Below are 16,641 nucleotides of genomic sequence, written 5' to 3'. Positions count from 1 at the left end.
GCATGGTCCTATGAGTTATCATAAGCACCACCCCAATTAAGACACATAATATCTCCTCCCCAAATTCTCATGCCCCTGTACAGATAATCCCTAACCCCATTCATGCCTCTAGCAATTACTTCAGTTTTTCTGCCTATTCCAGAAAGTCCTAAAAACATATTTATAGAGGACTGTAGAGCAGCCATTTGATTCTACCTCTTTCACTCAACATCATGCTTTTGAGATTTATCCATTTACTACTGCTTAATATTCCGCAGTATGGATATGTTACATTTTTTTTTAGCCGTTTATTAGCTGAAAGATATCTGGATTGTTCTAGCTTTACAGATCACAAATAAAACTGTTATAAACATTTGTATACAAAACCTAGAGGCATTTTTATTTGAACTGTATAAGTTTTATAATTACACAGTACTTCAACCACATGCTACGTTGGCCTCCCCAAGATGTTAAATTATATACATGTACACACACACAGACACACACACACACACACACACAATATTTAAATAACATAAATAGCCAGGGCACCTGGGTGACTCAGTCGGTTAAGTATCCAACTTCAGCTCAGGTCATGATCTCACAGTTCTTGAGTTAGAGCCCTGCATCAGGCTCACTGCTGTCAGTGCAGAGCCCGACACTGTCCCCCTCTTTCTCTACCCTTCCTGGACTCTCTCTCTCTCTCAAAAATAAATAAACATCAAAAAATAAACAATATAAGTAGCCATATATACTTGCTACTTTAAAAAATGTAAAATTAGTGAAATATTTTCACAGTTGTTGACTCCTGGAACATCCAGTTCAGGATCAGCAAGAGCTATCCATTTGAGATACTGAGCTTATGTTTCCCCCCATATATTCTCTTACTGACTGGTATTCACACACAGCAGTAATATAATAAATATTTTCCTTTGTTTTTGTTCCACATCACACTGACCTCATTTGCTAACCCCCTGCACTGCTCTGGACTGGGGCTGAGATCTTCAATCGTTGGCAACATGATGATTTACAACTGCCTGTCAGTGTTCCCAAGAAGTAAAGAAAAATGAGATCCTTCTGAAAATGTTATTTTGCTATTGACCAGGAAACTCTTGGTACATCTGGTGGATTTCACTTTTACTACTTGCCATTGAATTCAGAGCTCCAGATTTCCAATCTTTCCCAGAATCCTAAAAAGAATGGCCTTGACAAGTGCTATGATCTCAACTGTCATGCTAGACAACTGGCTAGGACAAAGATTAAAGCTTCCCCATTGGCTGCATGGTTAAGTATCTTAGTTTTGCTCTAGAAGAGAAGCTGGCAATTGAGTTAAAATGAGCATGCTTTGCAAACTTCACACCTTGTATGTGACATCTGTAAAGCATGGACTCCAAGTTATTGGATATTTCTTGATGGCTAAAAATAATTCTTTTGCCTTGCCTTCCTGATGCTTACCATATTATTTCCTGACTGTTTAAGGGAGGAGGAAGATTTATCAGAGAAGAGCCTTTTCTTCTTTTACTTCTATACCCAAGGACTGGGTTTCTTGTTGCACATTTTCAAGTATCAGAAGGCTGAAACTCTGGGGTGCCTGGGTGCCTCAGTTGGTTAATAATCTGGCTCTTGATTTCAACTCAGGTCATGATCTCACAGTGCATGGGCATCAGGCTCTGTGCTGACAGTGCAGAGCCTACTTGGGATTTTCTCTCCCTCTCTCTCTGTCCCTCCTTCACTTGTGTGTGTGTGTGTGTGTATGTGCACACACACACACACACACACACACACTCTCTCTCTCTCTCTCCCTCAAAATTATTAAATAAACATTAAAAAAAAAGAAGAAGGCTGAAGCTCTGTGATTATGAGTGAATCAGATCTGAGGTTAAGTGTCCAGAAAAAAATGGGGAAAAAAACCCGTAAACAGCAATAATAATTGATGTCATTTATTGATCATGTGCTTACTCGGCTGATACTGTGCAGAGTCCTATATATTCATTACAGTATTTATTACTCGCAGAAATAACCCCATATAGTAAATGCTTTTATATTACCCCCTTTTTGTAGATGAAAACACTGAAGCTTACAGAGGTCAATGGCTTGCTTAAGATGACACAGCCAGTATATGGCAGAGCTGGGTTTGGAATATAGTTGCATTGACTCCAAACTTCGGCTTATTAATGACTAACCTTTAATTGCCTCTAGGTCTGTCCAATATCCCCTGACTCTTTCATCTGTTGGTAATAGTGGAATTGATATGGCCTATATGCTGGACTCAATAATTGGATTTTCTTAAGCGATTATTCATGGACCTGTGCCCCATGATGCCTTCTGTGGAGTCCATTTGTTATCTACTCCATATTTTCCCAATGTATTGCTTAATGATATTTCATTTATCTCCAGATATTAGAAAGACCATGGAGGGCAGGGGTCTTTTTTAGATTAAGTTTTCATAGCTAACTCTCTTTTGGATACACAGGTGGCATTTGATTTCTGAAGCTACCTTAGGTTGGATGCGGAAGTGCAAAGGAGCCAGAGAAAGGAAGGTTAAGTGTACAGGCTGAGAGCTTTGATGGGCCAGCAGCCATAACGATATGATGTAAAACCTCAGTTGCTTCCCAACTAAAATTTGAGTGAATATCATCCTTTATTTTACAGATGAGGAAACAGAAGCTCAGAAAGATGAAGAAACTTGTCCAAGGTCCCTTGGTAAATAAGCTGTGGGGGGCTTAATTTAGACTTTTGTTTCTTTTTTAAAAATTTCAGACTTTCCCTTCATTGAGCTGCTTCCTGAATTGGAGAAAGGATACGGACCCTAATTTCTTTGTGCCGTTTACTGCCAGGGTGGTGGTGACAGTGTGAAGGCAGCTCCTTAAGCACACTGAAAGGTCTATCTTTCTGAGATAAGAGAACATTGGGAACCGATTGTGCTTTTACTTTGGCCCAAGTGGGATGACATCAATGTCCCATCTCAACAGAAGAAGCAAACTGGGCCAGTAGGAGGTGGGTGCAAATGAGTAAATCTAGATGTGTCCAGGCGGTATCGCTCCTATGTAACGTCAATGAAATTATATCTGGAAGTATAGTTTTATGTGTGGATTAGGTTCTCAGAACTAACTGGGAAGAAGAAAATTGCAAAGAGACAAAATTATCCCTAAAAATTCCTGAGTAAGGAGACATGGAGACCGAACAATTGTCTTAAGCGTTTTCTCAGGCTGATGATGTTCCAATGTTAGAACAGATTGCTGTTTCTTCAGTGGAGCACGAGGTGAGAAGCTGGTTTGTGGGAAGGTGTCATGTGGCATGACCACCACTTCTCTTGAAGCGTCTGTAAGATGTGCACACGAGGAGAAACCCCATATGCATCTCTCCCGGGCTCAACTCATGATGGGGCAGAGTCAACGCACTACTGCCACCTTCCTTTCTGCTGTGTCCCAACATCCTGCCTGCAAGGCTGACGCGTGGGTGCAGAATCAGGTGTGCAAGACACGTATTGTGTGGGGCAGGAACGACAGAACAACCTGAGACTTATTTCCATAGATGCATCAGGAAGGATTTTTTGCAGCCTGGATAGTAAAAAGGGCAGAGATAGCAAAAGACACCTCTCCTCTCTTAAATGGGTGGTATGGATCGGGAGATGTCTTTTTACCTACGACCAAAGACTGCAGAAGGGAAGGAGAGAGAATAAAAAAGAGCCAAACCAGATATTTTCCAGAGTAATTTTCTTAACATTTTATTGTTTAAAGGAAAAAGAAATTCCTCCACCAAGAATAGAAAACTTACAATGAATATATGAATGTGTCAAAAGAGATTTTTTGTGGTCACTTAAATAATTTATGTGTTACATGGATAACCAAAGCATACAACTTTACAAGGTATTTACTATTTATGGATTTTCCCTCCCCATTTTATTGAATTGGTTTATTGAATTAGTTGCACTCACAAAGAACTGCTATGTGCTACTGAGACGCTTGAATTAGTTGAGCATTTATGGGGGATCTTTTTTATATTAGCGATTAATGTCTGGATTCAAATGCTATCAAGAGTTAATGTAAAGGGGCGCCTGGGTGGCTCAGTCGGTTAAGCCTCCCACTTCGGCTCAGGTCATGATCTCGCAGTCCGTGAGTTCGAGCCCCGCGTGGGGCTCTGTGCTGACAGCTCAGAGCCTGGAGCCTGTTTCAGATTCTGTGTCTCCATCTCTCTCTGACCCTCCCCCGTTCATGCTCTGTCTTTCTCTGTCTCTGTCTCTCTCTCTGTCTCTCTCTCTCTCTCTCTCTCTGTGTCAAAAATAAATAAACGTTGAGAAAAAAAAAATTAAAAAAAATACTAGAAAAGAAAAAGAGTTAATGTAAGTTTTTTAAAAGCCTTGAAAGACATATTTCAAGAGGAGGCAGGGCTGAGAGGAAATACCTTGGCTCTCCCTCCTGCTGTGCTATCTCATCTTCTCTGTGGCTTTGGTCCAATCTCTGGCCAGCTAGGCCTTCATTTATTTATATATATTTTTAATGTTTATTTTTGACAAAGAGTGAGAGAGACAGAGCATGAGTGGGGAGGGGCAAGAGAGGGAGACACAGAATCGGAAGTAGGTTCCAGGCTCTGAGCTGTCAGCACAGAGCCCGACGCGGGGCTCGAACTCACAAACTGCCAGATCGTGACCTGAGCCGAAGTCGGATGGTTGAGACTGACTCAGCCACCCAGATGCCCCGGCCTTCATTTATTTATAAACCAAATGATCATTTTGTACCAAATGACCACTGTCTTTCTTGGTTACATTTTGAAGTCTGGGGCTACCCATTTCAAGTCACATTTGAATATGCCATTTGACAAAGCATTACAACTTCTTTTTTTTGTCTGTTCAGAAATACTTTCTCCACACTCTGCCAGTAGAATTGCTTGAGGGCAGATCTCTCAAATGAGGCTCCCATGGGAGAAGAGAAGGGGAAGGAAGATTTGAGCTTCACAGATTGAAAGCAGCTATTCCCCCAGCAGGCCATGCACGCAGGGAAGAGAAAAACTGCAGGGCAGAATTTAAACTAAGTGTTGGGTAGCATTTCTTGGTTTGGAAAGTGGAGCGAGGGCACAAAAATATTATTTTTAAAAACCTCTCAGCATTTCCAAAAGTGAATCCCTTGAAAAGTTAACAGTTGCTTCTTACCTACTTCTGGTTTCGATTCAGCCCAAGGATATTTCATGGTCCAACATATTTGGAAACTGAGGTTGAAGTCTTTGTTTACTACAGAACTTCCGAGAGACGGTAATACGTTAATGCATATTATGATTCCGCAAGCAAGAAGAAACACCCCAAGAAACTTAGAACTTCCAAAACTTCTTTGACCATGGAATATTTTCTATAATGTATTCTCAGAACTAGTGTTCCCTGGAACACAATTTGAAAATATGTTTCAGCTGTCCAGTATTAGCCAGTACAGAAAACTCGATTCCTGTAATCTGGTGTAATGGGAGAGAAAACTGTGATCTAATTAGGTTGCCATTTGAAATATCAATGACTCGGAATGCTGGGTAAGTATAATTCTTGCCACCTTCCTTCATTTGCTGAGCAATTCAAGTGACCAAAACAAGTGACCAAAAAGTAAGCTTATCCTCTCTCACAGGACCCAGCCATTATTGCTGTATTGGTTCAAAACATTTACCTGCTCCCCCTTGTTTTTAAAAGTAAGACCTTTAACAAGATCTTCAAGGCCCTGTGTGGTCTGGCCTGCCCTGCACTTCAGCTTGGTTTAATGCCATCTACTGCACACACGTTTCCGGGGACTGTATAACAAATTACCACAAAGTGATGGTAGGGCCATATTCCCTCTGAAGCCCTTGCCTCTTCCAGCTTCTGGTGGACCCAGGTGTTCCTTGCCTCATGGCAGCCTAACGCCAAGTCCTGCCTTTGTCCTCACATGGCCATCTTCTCTCTGTGTGCCTGTTTCCAACTCTTATATAGACACCAGTCACGGGGAACCTGCGTGGTTCAATCGATTAAGTGTCTGACTTCTGCTCAGGTCATGATCTCGCAGTCTGTGACTTTGAGCCTGCCCTGGGCTCTGTGCTGACAGCTCAGAGCCTGGAGGTGCTTGGGATTCTGTGTCTCCCCCTCTCTCTGCCCCTCCCTGCTTGTGCTCTCTCTCTCTTCCTCCCTTTCTCTCAAAAATAAATAAACATTAAAAAAAAAGATACCAGTCACATTGGATTAAGGAACCACTCTACACCAGTGTGACCTCACACTAACCACTTCCATCTTCAATGACCCGATTTCCAAGTAAGGCCACATTTTGAGGTATTGGGGGTTAGGAATCAACACATCTTTTTGAAGGATACAATCCAACCCAGAACTATACCCTTGCTCTCTCCTTTATCAACTTCTTTAATTGCCTAGATCTCTCCCCCAAGCTCCTCATCCCAAGACTTTTGCAAGTAAATACTCCTCCTTTTGTTATTCCACCTTACTCCACCAAACAATTTCACCACCTCTGACCTTTCTGACAGGGTCGTTTCTCCATTTTCTAGCATCTCACAATGTATTCCAAGCACTGAGCTCACTGGTAATTTTATATGATGTCTGTAACTATTGTCTTCACATCTGTCTTCCCCATTTTCCCTTTTCATGGACAGGTGCTATGTCAGTTTCGCATTCAGGTGTATCCCTAGAACACTTAGCATAGTTCCTGGCCCAGCTTAAAACAAACTGTGCCTTAATATTTTCAGAACAATATTTTAAAATAGACAAATGAATCACTAGATCAATCAATGAAATTAAAACCTTTCTGAACAAATGTTCCAGAAAGGCATCTCTGCTACCTTTTCATGACTGCCAAAAGACACGTAGCCTAGGGCGGAAAGGGAGGGGAACAGAAACTCCCTGGGTGGCATGTTCCTCCTCACTCATGGCGGGTTGTGCCTGTGAAATTTTGCAGTTGCTCTGAAACTCCTGTCATTGTGAAAGCTGACTCTTGCAAAACAATGTAACGATCGTCGCACTGCTGACTCTGAGCGCAAGATCATTTATGTAGCCGCTTTGTGGAGTGTGTATGTTCTTCCCCTGACAGGTGCTTGAAAAGAGAGTCTGTGCCATTTTCATTCAGCCAATCTCAGAGGAGAACTGAGCTCTCTGCCTGATTGCAAAGCTGGCTTTGCCTTCAAAGCCTGAAAGAGCAACAGGTGTCTCTAGCGTCAGCCTGGCAGAAGCAGGGAGCACGTTACCTTCCTCCGTTAGAAAGTCTTATCCGAAGTGGGATGCTGAATCTAGTTTCATGAGAATAATCGGACATTGCTAGCCACAGATCCAAGGAGCATGTTAAATACAGTGAAAATCCTCCAAGAAAGTTTGGTTCGGGAATAAGGGTTTCATGGTTCTCCTGGTGGTTGAAAAAGTTTATAGCAGGGAAAGGATTCCCTGCAAATAATAACTGGCTTTCTTCTGTTCTCCTCTCTATTGAAGACCCTTCTCTAAAATCTTAGCTCTGTTCCTTTTGTTTCCCTTTTATTTAATCTAGACCTATGTTTCTCAAACTGTGGCCCACTGACAATGGAATCACCTAAAAAGAGCATGGACAAATCTTTATTTCTCCCCAGGCTTACTTAGACTTTCCAAGGTAGGACAGAGGAATACTTACTTTTTTTTTTCATTAAAAATTAAAAAATATATATTTATTATTTTTTGAGAGAGAGAGACAGAGTGTAAGTGTAAGAGTATTATTTTTTGAGAGAGAGAGACAGAGTGTAAGTGGGGGAGGGGCAGACAGAGAGGGAGACACAGAACCCAAAGCAGGCTCCAGGTTCTGAGCCGTCAGCACAGAGCCTGATGCAGGGCTTGAACTCACGGACTGCAAGATCATGACCTGAGCAGAAGTGAGATGCTTAACCGACTGAGCCACCCAGGTGCCCCGAGGAATCCTTATTTTAAACAAAATCTACGGGGGAATTCTTACGTACCCTAACATTCAAGTACCACTTGCTTAGATTGGCAATCTATGGTAAGAGTTCTCCAATGAACATTCATAAATAAATCCCAATAGAAAAATCACATAATATTTAGGTTTTATGTTATTTAATTATTTAAATATTACTGTTTTAGCTAAAACTTTTTGAATGTAACAGAGATGTATGTACATTTAGATTCAAATAAGCATGACAAGTGTAATGGCAATCATCTCGTGTACTATGCCTCCCCTCGTGTGAACAGCAGACCAGATGGGCCATTGATCTTGACTACAGCTGATGGCACTAGAAGCACATGACCTGAGCTGGGCCAAACAGATTCTCTATTTTACAAAATCGAAATTAGTCCCAAGAATAGGATTAGGAGGTGATGCAGATCTAGGGCTGTGGCTGGAGTTGGAGTCATGGCTATCATCTTGTCTAACTGCATGGTGGAGTAGAGGAAGTGTTAGAAGGAAGACAGAATGAAGTTGACATGCATGCATGAGAGGAAGCACTGGTCTTTCAGGGAGGAAATTTAGTTACTGGTCGTCCAGTTCTAGGTACCAGCTCCTATTGGCAATGCACAGTATTTTCTGCTAAAGAAATGACATTTAGTTTTTGGACTCTTGTCATCCTTATAACAAAGGTTATTGTCAATAAAAATGCAGAAGGTACTCAGTGATGAACGATGCAGAGAGACTATGGAGGAGTATCACTTTTCATTGAGATTTTTTACTCAATGACGTGTTCCAGGACATGGGTCAGCCTGACACATATTTACATGTTCTGACTCAATATTAATTTTCTTCTATAATGTGTTCTGATCTGGTTTCTCCTGTCATATTATCTGACAACGCTACTATTCTTAAAAGTGGATTTGCAATCAGGAACCAGAGCAAGTGGATATAACCTTTGACCAGTTTATGGCATTGTCACCTAAGGGAAAATGACTCATAGGAAACATTTGTCACTAACAAGATTACACAATTTAATAAACATTCTTGAGTATGTTTTATGTACCAGCACATCTTCGTTATACAGATTTATCTGAAATAGGTCATCTTTGGTATCCTTCTAAATGAAATCACAAAACAATCCCCATAACTCAATGTGGTGTGAATCATGAGAAGCTACAAGAAAGAGAGCTCTTGAGAAAAAGAAAAAAAGTTCATCAGAAAGGAAAACTCTGAGAGGCCAGAATTGAAAGACAAGTGATGATCGTCTCGTCTCTCTTAATCCTGTATCAGAAAATCTCCTAATTACTGTCTGTAGCATTTTAGAAAAAAAACATCAAAGAAAAGTATCTGTTCAAATCCCAACATCAAGCATGATGAAATTTAATGAGCCTAAAGTAATAGTAATAAGGCCTTTTCCACTGCTCTACCCCAGACAAATTCCCATTATCTTCTGTTATTTTTGACATTTGTTCTCCTGGAAGAACACTTCAGACAAGATCTTGGGTTGGAAATGGTCAGAAGATAAGGGAAATTTTTCATTAGTTCTACTCTTCCTCTCTCTCAGAGCCATCAACTTCCAGGATGTACATTTGTTTTCAGAATGAAGAGATGGTTGTCTTAATTAGCCTCACAACTAGAGTGACAGGCTTCTTTGAATTAAAATTGCATCAAAATAGACACCACAACAGGACTCAATTATTGCATAATTGGCATGAGTTTTAGATTGCTTGGGAAGCATTAACTGACCTGTCTCCAGACTTGGTATGAGGAAAGATGTGGGTTTCTGATGCTTGTCATGAGAACTGTCTGATATTGCTGTCAAATCCAGCACATTTCTCACTGTGGGGCACACAGGGTCTTTTAATGATGCTTCGCCTACATTTTTTGAAAAGGGCATCCTACCACATATCATCTGGTTTGTCCTCCAGGAAACACAGTCTGGTCTGGTGTTGTTTAAAGTATGTTTCCAGGGGCGCCTGGGTGGCGCAGTCGGTTAAGCGTCCGACTTCAGCCAGGTCACGATCTCGCGGTCCGTGAGTTCGAGCCCCGCATCAGGCTCTGGGCTGAGGGCTCAGAGCCTGGAGCCTGTTTCCGATTCTGTGTCTTCCTCTCTCTCTGCCCCTCCCCTGTTCATGCTCTGTCTCTCTCTGTCCCAAAAATAAATAAACGTTGAAAAAAAAAAATTTAAAGTATGTTTCCATATAATGCAATCTAAGTGTTTTGGGGATACCTAGTACTGATTCTTCTAGACAGAACTAACAAGCATGTCTTAAATACAATTAGGTGAGAGGTTGCACTTGAAAGAGAATTCTGTACTCAGCTAAGATTGGGAAGTCCAGGAAGCTCTATTTACCTCTTGGCAAATCACAATCTATGCTGCGTAGAACTGTAAACTCCGTGATGTCGGGGACTGTATCTTTCATAGACTTTTCATATCCCTATGTTCAGTATAAGACTGGAGTATTCGTGAAAAAAAACCCCATTCATTAGATGGCATAGTAAAGGTTCGGAGGAATCCTTGAATAAGAATCTGTTTACCTTTATTTAACCTACTATTTCCCCCAAAGGTTTGATCACAGAACTCTTCTGTTTTTAAGGCAACAGCACATTATACCCACAGAACACAATTTGGCAAATGGTGGCCTCCATCATCATCCCTCCATGTTTTCCTAAGGTTTACCTGCTCCCTTCAGTAAAGAATTTAAAAAGTGTAGAACTGAGCCATTATTTAAAAAGATACATTTACACATCATTTTATATTTTAAAGTTACGGAAAAAGGAAACAATGGGAAAGAATTTGAAATGGCTAAGTCCTCATACCCCAGAATCAGCTATGCCACATGTCCAAGACTTTGATAATTTTCATGGACAGTGAAACACAGAAACTTCTGAGTAATCTGGGCATCCAGCTTGAAAACAAAACATAGCCATGGAAAGCTGCTCATACTCTTACAGGCTTCTGTCATTCTCTCAGACTACTTGGGCTACGTCTCCCTTCCTGTGGGGGTTTAGCCACACTGCCCTCCTTTGGTTCCACCATTCTGTTCTACTCCTTTTCACGTTGGTATCTTCACACAAGCTGCTTGAAAACCACTGTCCTTCTCCCTATTCACCTAGGTAAATTTTCCTTAGCTTTCATATATGGGTTCAAGCATAATTTATTTTTCAGGGAAGAATTTCTGAATCTGTAACTTCAATGCATTCTAAACTTGTCCATTGTAGCATTCATCATAATCTTACTCAATTAATTAGGTAATGAGTTGTTTAATAACCATCTCCTCTTTACATTGGAAGGTCCTGGAGACATGGAAGATGTTGGTCTTGGATCAGTGTGACCCAAAATCATGTGTTCGGGCACTCGATAAATATTTGTCAGATTAATTTAGACCTTATTTTGCAACTAAATAGACCTTAGAAAACTTCACAGACCACATGTTAGCTCACACGACTTTTTCTCTAACAGGACATTGTTCTTACTAAAAGAACAAACGTAACTGTAGCATATTTAAGTACATTATGAGTGTTAGTTTTGAATAACCAACGTGGAGATTCAGTTCACTTGTACCTTTTATTCACTATGAAAATTATTCTTTTCTTGATTTCTATATCTCTGGCCAGCATTAGTTATTAAATAGTTGTATTTAATTCAACTGCAGGATCTATTAAGTGCTGGGTGCTGAGGATAATGAAAATGATGTTAGCAGTCCTCTTCCTCAAGGAATAGGTCAATATAGCTAAAATGGAAGAGTTCCTATGAAACTAGGGCTGATTAGCATCCAAGAGAAATTTCATTCAATTGAAGTGAAATATATTGTGGACAAAAGTGGTCTTATATAAGGTCTTTCCTTTTAATCCCCCTTTTTCTCTTTATCTCAGGATCATCAGTTGCTCTAAAGTTGCAACTAAATTACGTTCACTACAAGCAAAGTGGATTTGGTTGGTCTGGTTTCCTAGAGACCTTACTTATTTTCCATTTTCTTTCCTTCTCTTTTCTCACAATGCCTTTTAATGTCCCTGTCCAAAGAACTGAGAAACAAAAGAATGGCTGAAGAATGGCGTGAATGGAAAGAAGGAGGTAAAACCACTTAGCAGGTATTAGTAAAAAAATTATGTCATCCATATTGATTTTCTATAAGCTATTTCCATTGTTCTTTGCTCTTCCTTCTTCCTTCCCTCTTTTATTCCCTCCCTTCTTCCCTCCCGTCTTTCCTTCCTCCCTTTCTTCCTACCCTCTTCTTTCTTTTATCTTTCTTTCCATATTTCCATAAGTCCTTCCTTTTGATCTTCTTAGTAGATACTGGATGTGTGTTATAGCTGATGCTTCTCACCAACACTATGAATATTGCTTTTGTGGATTCTCAAGTGCCTATATGCCCAAGAGATGTTCCAATCAAAAACTGAGTATTAAAGATGAATTATTAGCTAACTGAGGATTTCATTTATATTCCATCTGTCAAATCACATGTAAAAATTTCTTTATTATTGCTGTCTTTTTAATATCAAAACCTCTGCCTTTCTAATACTGAAAACTGTAATCAAGCCATGAGGCTATAGGGAAGTTAACAAATGTAATGGGGAAAAATACCACTTCACAGAAAAAAAAAAAAAAAAAAAGCCCTAATTCCAGATGGTAACCATCTTTAGAGGAATCTTAGGCATGGTTCGTTTTGCATTGGAACCTCTCCCAATTCCAAATTCCAAAGAGTCACACTTAGAATCTGGAGACATAGTCATAAATCACCTAGAACTGTGATTTTCACTCTTTTTAAAGCAGTGGAACCCATTTTTCAGACAGGAAATTAAAATATTAAAACGACAGATTGGAGCTGCTTGGGCTGGCTGAGGGGTGCAGGATACGTCCTCTGCCCATTCTCCTTCTCCCTTGTCCCCTACACAAATTGTAAATTCCACAGATCCCATTCTAAAAACCACTCGTTTGATTTTATCCTAATTGTAGATGACTAACACTTCTGCTAATCTAACTTCACACTTGACATCTTTATGTGTGCTTCACTGATAACCTCAAACCCAATATGTAACAAATATATTCTTGCTGCCACTGTTCAGCCTCCTCCCTAGACTTTGCAAATCTAATGAGATTTACTTTCATAAATTAGGCTGGTGGGAAAGGTACCGCAAGGCCTTCCTGTATTTTAAATTTGTCTCCATCCTTTAGAATGGTGCTGTGGTCCTAGAGCAAGGAGATCCAAGGTTACAGTCTTCTGCAAAAACAGTATTCTGTGGAAATCACTGTCTCTCCATAGGTTAATCCTGCTGTTATTTTGTTGTAGGGTTGTTCTCTTCCTTAGTTTCCATCTGCTTTGGTAGATGACAAGGACTTTAGAGAGCTCAAGCTGTTTTCAATTTTAGGGGAGAAGAAAAATTAGCCTGCCATTTAAGCCTCCCAGGGTCTATAATGAAGCACTCTGCTGAGAAGTCAGGTTTTAGAAAGTGGCTTGGATCTTTTCTTTCGTTTGAAATTTATGAGGACAGATTCCTTAAAATGTGCTGTGGTCTTGGAAGGGCACACTGCTAAATCAAATTTCATTTTATTTGCGGTAGACTTCGTCAACTCCAACCCAAAACATTTCTTAAACTGCTCAGTTATGGGAGGCTGCCTAAGACAAATGGCGGGTCCATGCCCCCACTATCCTTTATGAGAGAAGCCTCAGCTACTTCAATCCTTATGTCTTTCTTACATCTCTTATTGCCTATTAGCATCTTATTTCTCTCTAGTTATTTCATTTGGGCTGGTTATTTTTCCGCAATTAGTTTTAGTATTCTCAAGGGCAGGACCAGGACTAATATTTACTGGCAGGCTAAGCACATGAGAGATGGAGAGATGAAAAATGATACTTATTTTATTCGTCGATAACCCCATCCACTAGTGGTTAATATAATCTATGCCAGAGTTATGCTGTCAATATTTTTCCATTATTCTCTGCAGGCTGTTAGCAATTTATTTCTCCAAAAGATGGACAAAGGGAGTAAGTAAAAATATGGGAGCTAACATTTATTGAGAACCTACTATAGGCTGCATATGGTATCTAGTATCTTGGATGTGTTAATTTCATGATCTTCTCCCAACAATCCTGAAATATCAGAATTATAACCTTGATTTGACAGATAAGAGTTATCATTGGAATCTAATCTCTTTAGAACTCACACCATACCTTGTCTCTAACTTTGGATGCCGCCTGGGGTCTCATAAAAAGGACCTGTAAATCCTTTGCCCTTTGCCCTGAGAGAGTAAAACTTAACTCTATGTATCTTCTGCTTCAAAGGTCTTATTCCTGGAGTTAAACAGGGTCAGAGAGGATCCCAAATGAAAGCTTGTGTTACCCAATGTGTACTGACACTGGAACATGAACTCCTCAGGAGGGTTGAGAGGTATCGAGAATGATCTGTGACCAAATAAGTTAGGCATTGCTGGGCTAAACAACATTAAACTGAATTCTAAGAACTTTTAATTGACTAATTCATTCTATAAATATTTATGGAGCACTTGACACTGCTTTATGATGGAATATAAACATGATCCCACCACTGCTCTTCTGCAACTTAGTCTGATGGAAAAGACATATTTAATAAGCGATCAACTATTTACTTGAGATTATAAATGAGGGCAAATTCTATGAAGAGACTGAAGAGGAAGAAATGATAGAGACTAATGAGGTAGAGGAGATATATCTGTATCTATCTATATCTATCTACCTCTACCTCTATCTCTATCTCTATATCCATATCTACACCTATAGTAGTCAGAATTGGGAATTCATATTTTAGCAGGTACTTGAATAGTGGGATAAAGACTTGCAGAGTGGGTTGAACATCTTTTTAGCCAAAGAGAAATGAATGTGTGAAGGCCCTGAGCAGGAAAAGATTTTGGAATGTCCAAGAAACTAAAAGTTGCCAGTGTGTCAGAATATATAAGGGAAGGAAAGTGACACCACCAAGAAGTCTGGAGAGGCTGAAAGACGTCAGATTGAACCTAGCTTTATCCTTTGGCTTTTGTTCTATTTGGAACAGGAGGGGTTTAAGCAGGTACCCAATTTAAAGTATACTTTAATAGCGGCTTTGTAGTCATGTGAGTGGCTAAAATTGAAGCTCCATAAAGAAAGGACTTCGCTATTTTGTTTACTATTGTCGTGCAAGTGCCCAATAAACATTTGTTGAATGAATGTATATAGTCTGGAGGTAAGCATAAGGTAAAATGAACGAGTCCAGTAAGACAAATATTGCCACAATCCGGGGTGTAGGTGATAGAGCCTTGGATCACGTTTAGGATGGGAAAGAGAGGAAAAGGTGAACAAAATTAAGGACTACTTCAGAGACAGCAATATTAAAACTTCTGAGTGGGTTTGGTACTGGAATTAGGCAGAAAGAAAGAACGAGGGACACTTCAGTGACTAAGTCGTTAATAACCGAGGGGCTGATTATTAGGGTATTGTCTCTCTGTAAGTCCACTCTCAGCAGTCAGCAGAATGACACTGGGCTTGGGATAAGCAAACCAAGTTCCTGCTTTCCAGCTGCTCCCTGTGCACCTCTGCCATTAGGGGTGCCCCAGACTGAACAGCAGGAAGAAGGGACTTAGTCCCTCCTGATCACTTTCTGTGAGGCTTCTGCTCCCATGAAAGTCACCCCCCAGCCTCCCTGCTCTTTACCCTAGCCTCCTTCTTCCCATAGCAGAGGTTAAATCTAGTCTGCAGTTTCCCACGCTGACAGCTCCGCTGCATTCCTCTGAGACACCAGCACTAACTGCTGCTCTCCTCTCAGATGTCTGAGCCTCATCTCTGCAGGTGCCACCTTTTCCAGCATCGCATATTAATGAACTCCGACCTTTTCTCTTTGTTCTCCAGGCCTATGGCTGGTGGCTGTTCCTTTGCTACTTAGGTAACAACTTAGTGTTCCGTCGTCTTTTCAGTTATCTAGCCAGCAAGTTTATATCTAGCTAATTCTTTATATTTGATCAATTCTCTGTTCAAATAACCGATTGGTTTCTCTCTCCCAAAGAGACCCTGATCAGTGCACTCGGGTTCTGATTTGATTGACATGACCATGGGAAAGACTGGAAGATACATGAATCAAGTGCAGAATGAAGAAATAAAAAAAACTAGATTTGAAGGTCTTAATTTTGAGATGCCCACAATTAACTGTTAAGTGTTAAGTGGAGATGCCAGGCAGGCACTTGGGTAAGTAAGTTTAGCACTCTAAGGAGAAGCTTAAACCTGAAATATAATTTGTGAATTCAAGAACTTAGTTTTTAAAGCCACAGGGTGGGGTGATTTTACCTTGGGAGAGAACATAAAGAGATACAAGATTGGACTTAGAGAAGAAAAAGGGGCTGGAAGACTGCATTTACTAGGCTTATATTCATTATGAATCTACAATTGTTAAGGGAAAGAGCTGAATACATTTTAGGAAACATTGGTCTAATCCTGTGCTCCCTTGTCCATGCAAGGGACTCTGCAGGGAAGGCAGTCCAGTGGGAAACCAGGTCCTGGGGTCTCCTCTGCACCCCTGAGAAAACGCTCCCCCTTGAGGGCTATCTTGGACTGACTGCATTCTTGGATCCAGATGCTGAAGGACAGCACCCCAGGGAAGGAAAGCAGGGAGAAGAACCCCGTGTGCACCGTGTGAAGACATTTAGCTGTCAGCTGGAAGAAATGATCCCCTGGCTGTGAAATACAGCAGACATTAGCACCACTTGACCCCACCCAAGTCCAGTCTTCCAGTCTTCTCTGCAGTTTGGCAATTTAAGAAAGACATAGATGGGGAGGGGGGG

General features: G+C 40.6%; 1 long non-coding RNA gene across 7 annotated transcripts in view; it reads right to left on the bottom strand.

Annotated features, from left to right (window-relative positions):
• Window positions 1–16,641, bottom strand: part of LOC147583567 (uncharacterized) — a 322,172-nt gene that overhangs the window by 254,378 nt on the left and 51,153 nt on the right. The window contains exon 1 of one of the 7 annotated variants that reach the window (XR_015248337.1): window positions 5,129–7,605. The exons of the other annotated variants lie outside the window; for them this stretch is intronic. This is a non-coding gene — a long non-coding RNA (uncharacterized LOC147583567). Of the gene's footprint in view, window positions 1–5,128; window positions 7,606–16,641 lie in introns of those variants that run through there. 7 annotated transcript variants of the gene reach the window in all.

This window comes from Puma concolor, chromosome A2, assembly GCF_028749965.1.
Source record: "Puma concolor isolate L17-30 chromosome A2, mPumCon1.1.hap2, whole genome shotgun sequence".
NCBI lineage: Eukaryota > Metazoa > Chordata > Mammalia > Carnivora > Felidae > Puma > Puma concolor.
The sequence above is the reverse complement of the archived record's forward strand: the minus strand, read 5'-3'. Positions and strand labels throughout refer to the sequence as shown.